Genomic DNA, 10,957 nt, shown 5'->3' with positions numbered 1-10,957 from the left:
ACATATGTATATAACATCTATATGTCATATATAATATCATCCAAACAGAAAAGCTATATGGAAACAGTGGTTTTGAATGGCACATTGGACAAGATGGACTTAAATAGGAGTATCCAGAGCGTTTCATTCTAAAAAGAAGAATACACATTCTTTTCAAGTGCATATGGAACATTCTTCAGAATAGATCACAATATAATGCCACAAAACAAGCTTCAACAACTTTAAGAAGACGGAAATCATACCATGCATCTTTTCTGACTATAATGCTATGAAACTAGAATTCAACCACAAGTAAAAATCTGGAGGAGCACAAATACATGGAGGTTAAATAACATGTTGCTAAACAATGAGTCAACCAAGAAAGCAAAGAAGAAATAAAAAAATTACATGAAGAAAAATGAAAATGAAAATGCATTGATTCAAGATCTTTGGGATACAGCAAAAGCAGTTCTAAGAGAGAAGTTTATAGCAATATAGGCCTACTTCAAGAAGAAATATATCAAATAAACCTAACCTTACACTTACAGAAGTGGGAAAGGAAGAATAAACACTACAAAAGTCCAGCAGAAGGAAGGAATTAATACAGATTAAAGCAGAAGGAAATGATATAGGAACTAAGAAAATAGAATAGTTTAATGAAACCAGGAGATGGTTTTTTAAAAGATCAACAAAATTGATAAACCTCTAGCCAAACTAAAAAAAAAAAAAATGGACTCAAACAAAATCACAAATGAAAGAGGACAGTTAACAACCAAAATTATATGCCAACAAATTAGACAACCAAGAATAAATGAATAAATTCCTAGAAACATATAACCTCCCAAAACCGAAGCAGAAAGAAAGAAAATTTGAACAGGTTGATTACCAGCAATGAAATGGAATCAGTAATCAAACTCCAAATGAACAAAAGTCCAAGACCAGATGGCCTCACAGCTGCATTATCTCAAATTTTAAAAGAGTTCATACCAATTCTTCTCAAAAATTTCCAAAAACATATAATAGGAAAAAACCCTCCAAATTCATTCTAATAGGCCAATGTTACCCTGATACCAACCTTAGATAAGGTCACAACAAAAAATAATTATAAGCCAATATCTCTGATGAAAATACATGCAAAAACCCTCAACAAAATATTAGCAAGCTGAATCCAACAATACATCAGAAAAATCATTCAGCAAAATCAAAGGGATTTATTTCTGGGATGCAAGTGTGGGACACTATTTGCAAATTAATATGATACATCATATCAATAAGACAAAGTATAATACCACAAAATAATTTCAATAGATGCAGAAAAGGCATTTGACAAAGTACAAAGTTTACAGGAAACATACCTCAACATAATAAAGACTTTATATGAAAAATGTGCAGCTAACATCATACTCAACAGTGAAGAACTGAGAGATTTTCTCCTAAGGTTAGGAACAAGACAGTGATGTCCCTTCTCACCACTTTTATTCAACATAGTACTAGAAGTCCTAACCATAGCAATCAGACAAGAGAAAGGAATAAAGGACATCCAAATTGGTAAGGAAGAAGCAAAACTTTCACTATTTGCAGATAACAGATTATATATAGAAAACCCTAAAGACTCCACCAAAAAACTATTAGAACTGATAAATAAATTCAGAAAGGTCACAGGATACAAAAAAAAAATCAATGTACCAAAACCTGTTGTATTTCTTTACATCAATAATGAAGCCATAGAAAAAGAAATCTTTTTAAAATCCCATTTACAATTACACCAAAAATAACAAAATACGAGGAATAAGCTTAACCAAAGAGGTGAAGACCTGAACACCAAAAACTATAAAACACTGATGAAATAAATTGAAGGTGATACAAAGGAATGGAAAGACATTCCATACTCATGGATGGGAAGAACACATAATGTTAAAATGTCCATACTTGGGATGCCTGGGTGGCTCAATGGTTGAGGGTCTGCCTTCAGCTCAGGGAGTGATCCTGGGGTCCTGAGATGGAGTCCCACATTGGGCTTTCCACAGGGAGCCTGCTTCTCCCTCTGCCTATGTCTCTGCCTCTCTCTGTGTGGCTCTCATGAATAAGTAAATAAAACCTTTTTTTTTTTTTAAAAAAAAGTCCATACTATCCAAAGCAATCTACAGACTTAATGCAATCCATATCTAAATACCAACAGGAATTTTCACAGAACTAGAAAAAAAATAATCCTAAAATTTGTATGGAACCATGAAAGACCATAAATAGTCAAAGCAATCTTGAAAAGGAAAAAAAAAAAAAAAACTGGAGGTGTCACAATTCCAGACTTCAAATTATATTACAAAGCTATACTATCCAAACAGTATGGTACTAGCGCAAAAGTACACATAGATCAACGGAATAGAATGGAAAACCCAAAAACAAACCCACACTTATATGCTCAATTAATCTTTGACAGAAGTGGCAAGAATATTCAATGGTAAAGATAGTCTTTTCAACAAATGGTGTTGAGAAAACCAGACAGCTACATACAAAAGAATGAATATGGATCATTTCCTTACAACATACACAAAGACAAACTCAAAATGGATCAAGGACCTAAATGTAAGACCTGAAACTGTAAAAACCCTGGAAGAGAGCACAGACAGTAATTTCTTCGACAGGTTATAGCAACAACTTTCTAAATAGGTCTCCTAAGGCAAGAGAAACAAAAGCGAAAATAAACTGCATCAAAATAAAAAGCTTCTGCACAGTAAAGGAAGCAACCAGTAAAACTAAAGGACAACCTGCTGAATGGGAGAAGATATTTGCAAATGACACATCCAAAAAAGGATTAGGTATCTGAAATATATAAAGAACTAATACAATTCAACACCCCCAAAACAAATCATCCTATTAAAAATGGGTGGAACACATTAATAGATATTTCCCCAAAGACCTACAGATGGCCCAGACACATGAAAAGGTGCTCAACACCACTCATTATCAGGGAAATGAAAATCAAAACCAAAATGAGATCATCTCACATTTGTCAGGGTAGCTAAAATCAACAACACGAGAAACAAGTGTTGGTGAAGATGTGGAAATATAGGAGCCCTTACACACTGTTGGTGTGAATGCAAACTGGTTCAGCCACTGTAGAAAACAGTAGGGAGTTTCTTCAAAAAGTTAAAAGTAGAACTAGGCTACAATCCAGTAATTGCACTACTGGGTATTTACCCAATGAGCACTAAAACACTAATTGGAAGGAATACATGCCCCTTTATGTTTATTGGGGCAATTATTTACAATGGAAGCAGCCCAAGTATCCATTGATAGGTGAATGGAAAAGAAGAAATGAGATTTTATTTAAACAGATATAGATATAATGTATATAAATTATATATTGGAATATTTTGTATATATAAATATATAATACAACAATTATATAAATATATATTTATGTATATATTTATGAATATTTATATTTATATATTTAGTTATATATCTTATATAATTTTTACAAATTTATATAAAGTATAAATTATATATTTATATAAATTATATATTATAGAAAATACATTTTATATATTATATAAATTATATATGATTTATTATATATTTATATTTTAATATATAACAATATTTTCTATATTTTTGTATATAGGAAATTTATATATATATATTGTAATATTTTTGAGCCATAAAAAAAGAATGAAATCTTGCTATTTGCAACAACCTGGATGGATCTAGAGAATACAATGCTAAGTAAAATAAGCCAGTGAGAGAAAGGCAAATACCATATGATTTTACTCATATGTGGAATTTAAGAAACAAACCAAACCAACACAAGGAAAAAAAAAATCAAATCAAGAGACAAACTCTTAACTGGTAAGAATAAACAAATGGTTCCCAGAGGGGAGGTATGTGGAGGGATGGATGAGATAAGAGAAGGGGATTAAGAGTACACTTATCTTGATGGGCACTGAGTAATATAGCTCTTGAATTGCTATATTGTAGACCTAAAACTAATATAATACTATGTTAATTATACTAGAATCAAAATTTTTAAAAACTCACTGAAAACTGGCAAGGGAATTTTTTTGGTAAGCAGACAATTTTTAATGAACAGACTGAATTTTAATGAAAATTTAAAGAGTAGCTAATTCTGTAAAAAGTTGATGCAATTCTTCTAATACATCTTGGTATTCTATATGTAAAGTTCATAAAGATATGTAGAAGCTTTGAATTAACTTGATTGACGTACTAGAGGGTTTTTTTTTTTTTTTTAAGATTTTATTTATTTATTCATGAGAGACACACAGAGAGAGAGAGAGAGGCAGAGACACAGACAGAGGGAGAAGCAGGCTCCACGCGGGGAGCCTGATATGAGACTCGATCCCAGGTCTCCAGGATCATGCTCTGGGCTGAAGGCGGTGCTAAACCACTGAGCCACCAGGGCTGCCCCATTTTTATTTTCTATGAAAAGTACATTCAATACTTTTGTAAAGACTGATTTAAAAAAGCACTAAGCAAACTGCTATTTAATTAGCTGTGGGACAATCAAGGGTAAATCTGGGTAAAAATTTAAAAATCTGCCCTCACGTTACTTTCCACTTGTTTTTAAGTCTTTGTTCCACTACAAGATTTTTATTTATTTGAGAGAGAGAGCACATGAACACGAGCAGGGGGAGGGGGCAGAGGGAGAAACAGACTCCCCACAGAGCAGAGAGCTTGATGCAGGGCTAGATGCCAGGATCATGACCTGAGCTGAAGGCAGATACTGAACTGAATGAGTCACTCAGGAACCCTTTGCTCTAATTTAAAGAAACCAAAATGCTGTGCTCACTTTGGCAGCACATATACCAAAATTGGAATGATATAGAGAAGACCAGCATGGCCCCCGTGCAAGGATGACACGCAAATTCGTGAAGCGTTCCATACTTTTTGAGAAGGACAATCATAATACAGTTTCACTCATACGGCGAATATAAGAAATAGTGACAGGGATTATGAGGGAAAGGAGGGAAAGAGTGGGAAAAATTAGAGAGGGTGACAAAACATGACAGACTCCTAACTCTGGGAAATGAACAAAGGGTAGTGAAGGGGAGGAAGGCAGGAGGATGGGGTGACTGGGTGAAGGGCAGGCACTGAGGAGGGCACTTGATGGGATGAGCATTGGGTGTTATACTATATGTTGGCAGATCGAACTTCAATAAAATTAAAAAAAAAAAGAGGAAACCAAAATGTTACTGTATGTGTGTGGTTCATGTAAGAAAGTTGATAAACAGCCCCCTACTCAAAGAGAAGGCTGTGGTTCCATACCAAAAGTGATGAATGAACATTAATATATTTTAAACTATAACAAAATGTTTAAGGTGAATGTACCTTTTTTGATTTCTTGATTAGTTGATTTTTAAATGAATCAACATTGTTGCCATAGATATAAGAGAAATTCTACCGTAGTTTACAAAGCAGCCTCATTCATGATCTCATCTACTTCTCTCAGTAACTGGGAGACATCCCCATTTTACAGCCAAGGATACTGATGCCCAAGGAAGGTGAGGTGATTTGTCTTGAGTCACACGACTTAAGAGTGTCACTTACTTCCCCAATGCTACAGTAGCCTCCTGATGGCCAGAGCAGCTTGAGCTAGTAACCATGATGATAGTAAAAATGGCTGACTTTTAAAGAACACTTACCATGCTCTAGGCATTGTGCTCAACACTTTATACATATCTCATCTATTTCATACAGTCCATACAGTCTGGTATCTCACTATTCTTTAAGTAATGAAACTGAGGCTCAGGGAGGTAAAGGAATTGTTTAAGCAGAGAAGCCAGGTTTTATCTCTAGGCATTGTGGCGCCAGATGGTTCTTGACCACTGAACCATACCGTCCCCTCACTTTAGAGCAGGGCATATCTGCATGTTATTACACACAGAGAGCCAAGATAACTGCAAAATCATCCTTGCTCCAAGGTTGGCCAAGGTCTGAAGAGAAGTGATGGCCACTAGACAAATCAGAATTTAGGGTGAATGTTTTATATAGAACACCTTTCCTTTTTTTTTTTTTTTTGTATATTTTTTTTATTGGAGTTCGATTGGCCAACATATAGTATAACACCCAATGCTCATCCCATCAAGTGCCCACCTCAGTGCCCATCACCAAGTCACCCCAACCCCCCACCCACCTCCTTTTCCACCACCCCTTGGTTCGTTTCCCAGAGTTAGGAGTCTCTCATGTTCTGTCTCCCTCACTGATATTTCCCACTCATTTTCTCTCCTTTCCCCTTTATTCCCTTTCACTATTTTTTCACATTCCCCGTATGAATGAAACATGTTTGTCCTTCTCCGACTGGCTTACTTCACTCAGCATAATATCCTCCAGTTCCATCCACATTGAAGCAAATGGTGGGTATTTGTCATTTCTGTTGGCTGAGGAATATTCCATTGTATACATAGACCACATCTTCTTTATCCATTCATCTTTCGATGGACACCGAGGCTCCTTCCACAGTTTGGCTATTGTGGACATTGCTGCTATAAACATCGGGGTGCAGGTGTCCCGGCTTTTCACTGCATCTGTATTTTAGGGGTAAATCCCCAGCAGTGCAATTGCTGGGTCATAGAGCAGGTCTATTTTTAACTCTTTGAGGAACCTCCACACAGTTTTCCAGAGTGGCTGTAGCAAGTCACATTCCCACCAGCAGTGCAAGAGGGTTCCCCTTTCTCCACACCCTCTCCAACATTTGTGGTTTCCTGCCTTGTTAATTTTCCCCATTCTCACTGGTGTGAGGTGGTATCTCATTGTGGTTTTGATTTGTATTTCCCTGATGGCAAGTGATGCGGAGCATTTTCTCACGTACTTGTTGGCCATGTCTATGTCTTCCTCTTTGAAATTTCTGTTCATGTCTTTTGCCCATTTCAGGATTGGATTGTTTTTTTCTTTGCTGTTGAGTTTGATAAGTTCTTTATAGATCTTGGATACTAGCCCTTTATCTGATAGGTCATTTGCAAATACCTTCTCCCATTCTGTAGTCTTTTAATTTTGTTGACTTTCTTTTGCTGTGCAGAAGCTTTTTATCTTGATTAAGCCCCAATAGTTCATTTTTGCTTTTGTTTTTCTTGCCTTCATAGATGTATCTTGCAAGAAGTTGCTGTGGCCAAGTTCAAAAAGGCTGTTGCCTGTGTTCTTCTCTAGGATTTTGATGGATTCTTGTCTCACATTAGATCTTTCCTCCATTTTGGGTTTATCTTTGTGTATGGTGCAAGAGAATGGTCTAGTTTCATTCTTCTGCACGTCTCTGATCACACTCCCAAGAAGCTGTCTCAGGAACCAGTGGGGCCTCGGCTCTTGCTCCTCCATTAAGGCTGAAGGAGACAGGCGGCGGCCTCCAGGGCCTGTGGAGGCCCGGCCACACTGGCCCCCGGCCTGTTCGTCTAGTTCCCGCGCTCGGGCTCACCGCCATCAGTTCTTACACTTCTCTGGCCCGGGAGGCCCGACGCACTCAGCCCCGTGCAAGGCCCGGCCTCCAGGACCTCTCCCCGGGGAATCCCCCGCCACTTAGAGGGTTGTTTGTTTTTTTTAATTTTTAATTTTATATTTTTTCTGTTTATTTATCTTTTAAAGATTGTATTTATTTATTCATGAGAGACACAGAGAGAGAGAGAGAGAGGCAGAGACACAGGCAGAGGGAGAAGCAGGCTCCATGTAGGGAGCCCAAGTGGGACTCCATTCCGGGTCTCCAGGATCACGCCCTGGGCTGACGGCGGCGCTAAACCGCTGAGCTACCAGGGCTGCCCCACTTAGAGTTTTTTATCTTTTAAAACTTTTTTTGTGTGTGTTGTGTTGACATGAAAATACAATTTATTCTTAAGGTACCAAAATAAAGCATTTCTTTGGCAATTAGCTTATGCTTCATTTCAAGCTCTTATGCATAATAAATTTAATGATCTTGTATAGAAATTCCTGTTAACTTTTAAATAGTTATTCAAAAGTAGTCTTTTTATGGTGATATAGGGGTGTTATCTCCAGTTATATTGATTTGAAATCATAGCACTGGGCAGTTTTCTAGCAACATGGTCAACAGAAGGACCTTCTTTAACCTGATAAAATATATACATATATATAAAATACAGGGGCACTTAGGTGGCTCAGTTGGTTAAGTGTCAGCCTTCAGCTCAGGTCACCGTCTCAGGGCCCTGGGATTGAGTCCTTTGGCTGGCTCCCTGCTCAGCGGGGAGCCTGCTTCTCCCGCCCCCTCTGCTCCTCTCCCCCTTATTCTCCCCCCCCTTTCCCTATCTCAAATAAAATCTTTTTTAAAAATCTATAAAACACCGGTAGCAAAAATTATACTTACTACTGGACAATTAATATGTTCCCCTTAAGAATAAAGATTTGGTGTCACTCTCAGCATTCCTATTAAACATTGTACTGAAATTTACTGTCAGAATAAAGAAAAAGAAATTGAAGGACTATACATTAGAAAGGAGATATAGAATGGTTTCTATTCACAGATAACATAATTGTCTATATAGAAAATTTTAAAGACTCTACAAACTTATAGAACTAACAAGTTTAGCAAGGTCTCTGAATACAAGATCAACAATCAATCATATTCCGAATATTAACAATGAACAACTGGATATTTTAAAAAGTACTACTTATACAAAAACGCATAAATATTTAGATATAAACCTAACAATATGTATAGGAACTGTATTTGGAAAGCTACAAAACACCGATGAAAGAAATCAAAGAAGATATAAATAGAGGTATATCATGTTTATGGATTAAAGGAGCAATATTGTTTAAGTTGCCTGTTTTCCTCAAATTGATCATAGTTTCAATGCAGTCCCTATCAAAATCCAAGCAGGACTTTCTTTTGGTAGATATTTCCAAATAAATTTGTTACTTATATGAAAAACAAAAGAACTAGAATAGTCAAAATAATTCTGAAAACAAAGAAAAAAGAATGCTCATATCATCTAGTTTTAAGACTATTTTAGAGCTACTATAATCAAGACAGTGTAGTATTGGTGAAAAGCTAGATCCACAGATCAAACTATTTAAAATTCCAGAAATAAATCCACACAAATATGATCAATTGATTTTCAACAGACTTTACAAAGCAGCTCAGTAAAGAAGGGATGTTTTCTAAGGTTTCTAGAACAAGTGTTATGCCCGTATGTGGAAAAAAAAATTCAAACTACATTCACACCATGTAAAAATTAGACCCCAAATGGATTATAGACTGAAATTTTCACCCTACAACTAAAATCTTTTAGACAAATGAGATATTTATCAAAGAGTTCTTAGATACATCCCCAAAGGTATAATACATTAAATAAAAAATACAATTACACCTCTCCAACTCTAAAACCTTCTGCTCTTCAACACATACCTTGGGGAGAATGAAAATACAAGCCACAAAATGGGAGAAAATATTTGCAAGTCATGTATCAAAGAAGGACTTGTATCTAGAATAAATATCAACCACTCAAACTCAATAATAAGCAAACAACCAATCTAATAAAAAATATTCAACGTTATTAGCCATTAGGGAAATGCAAATTAAAATGAGATACCACTATACATATTTTAGAATGTCTAAAATAATTTGTTTTTTTTTAAAATATTTTATTTTTTAAGTAGTCTCTCCACTCAATGTGAGGCTCAAACTTAACAACCCTGAGATCAAGAGTTGCATTCCGTGCTAACTGAGCCAGCTAGATGCCTCTAGAATGTCTAAAATATTTTTTTAACTAAAAATATAAGCACAATGAGAAAGTGTAAAACATTTGAAGCACTTATACTGCTGTTGGAAATGCAAAATGGTACAGTCACATTAGAAAAACAAAAATTATGAAAAAGTGGAAAGAAGAAAAAATATATTGTCAGTCTCTTCATAAAAAATGAAATGCAAATAGCATATAAACAAGTGGAAAAAATTTCGGACCCAGTATTAAGGAAAAAAATGAAAAAGTAAAATATCAAGGAGATCCTAGTCTTCATGATTCACCACTGACACAAATTTTTAAAATAACAGTATTCAATATTTGTGAGGATTCACTAAGACCTATATTCTCATAAACTACTGGTAGCAATGCAATTTGTTAAAGCTCTCCAGAACATGATTTGTAAATATCTGTCATGAGCTATAAAAAATTTCATCATCTTTGAATCAGTAATTTTACTTCTATGAATGGATCCTAAAGAAGTAATCAAAAATGACGACAAAGATTTATATATAAAGAAATTCAGCATGACATTATCTTCAATACAGAAACACCAGAAACAACTTTAATACACAAAAGGCTTATATTCAATTATGGCACAACTATAAAATAGAATATTATTCAGTATTAAAAATATTTATGAAGTGTTTTTGATGACATGGGAAAATACTTCTGATGCAGTAAGAAAAAATCAGGATAGAAAAATTTATATACATGACACTGATTATATACACATAAACATGTATATATGTATGATTTTAAAAGCATTAGGATTATTTATATTTGGTTGGAGACACACACACACAACCACTAAGACTACTGGTTCAGACTTTGCTGTTTCATTTTTAAAATATTTAAACTTTTTCTTAAATCTTTGGGCTTTTTCACACTTGAAATTATAATTAGAAAAAAATTACATTCTTTGGCTGTGATGAGCACTGGGTGTTGTACATAAGTATTGAATCACTAAATTGTACACCTGAAATTAATATTATACTGTAGGTTAACTGGAATTTAAATAAAAACTTTTTAAAGAATTACATTGTTTTAAAATAATATCCTTTATGGGGTACCTGGGTACCTCAGTTGGTTGAGCAACTGAATTTTGATTTCAGTTCAAGTCATGGTCTTAGGGGTCATGAGATGAGCCTCACCAAGGGGTGGTCTTTTTGAGTCTCCATCTGTCCCTCCCCCCACTTGTGCAGGCATGTGCACATTCCCTCTCTCTTAAATAAAAAAATAAATCTAACCAAACAAAACCACAACCCCTTCCCTCCAAA

At 35.3% G+C, this 10,957-nt stretch overlaps 1 non-coding gene across 1 annotated transcript; it reads left to right on the top strand.

The window, feature by feature from the left end:
- The first annotated feature begins 4,778 nt into the window (after nt 1–4,778).
- LOC112654247 (U6 spliceosomal RNA) lies at nt 4,779–4,885 on the top strand. Its single transcript, XR_003132896.1, has one exon. It is a non-coding gene; the product is annotated as a U6 spliceosomal RNA (small nuclear RNA).
- The last annotated feature ends 6,072 nt before the right edge of the window (nt 4,886–10,957 follow it).

The sequence above is a fragment of the Canis lupus genome, chromosome 3 (genome assembly GCF_003254725.2).
Source record: "Canis lupus dingo isolate Sandy chromosome 3, ASM325472v2, whole genome shotgun sequence".
In the NCBI taxonomy this organism is placed as follows: Eukaryota; Metazoa; Chordata; class Mammalia; order Carnivora; family Canidae; genus Canis; species Canis lupus.
This window is presented reverse-complemented; position numbering and strand designations above follow the sequence as displayed.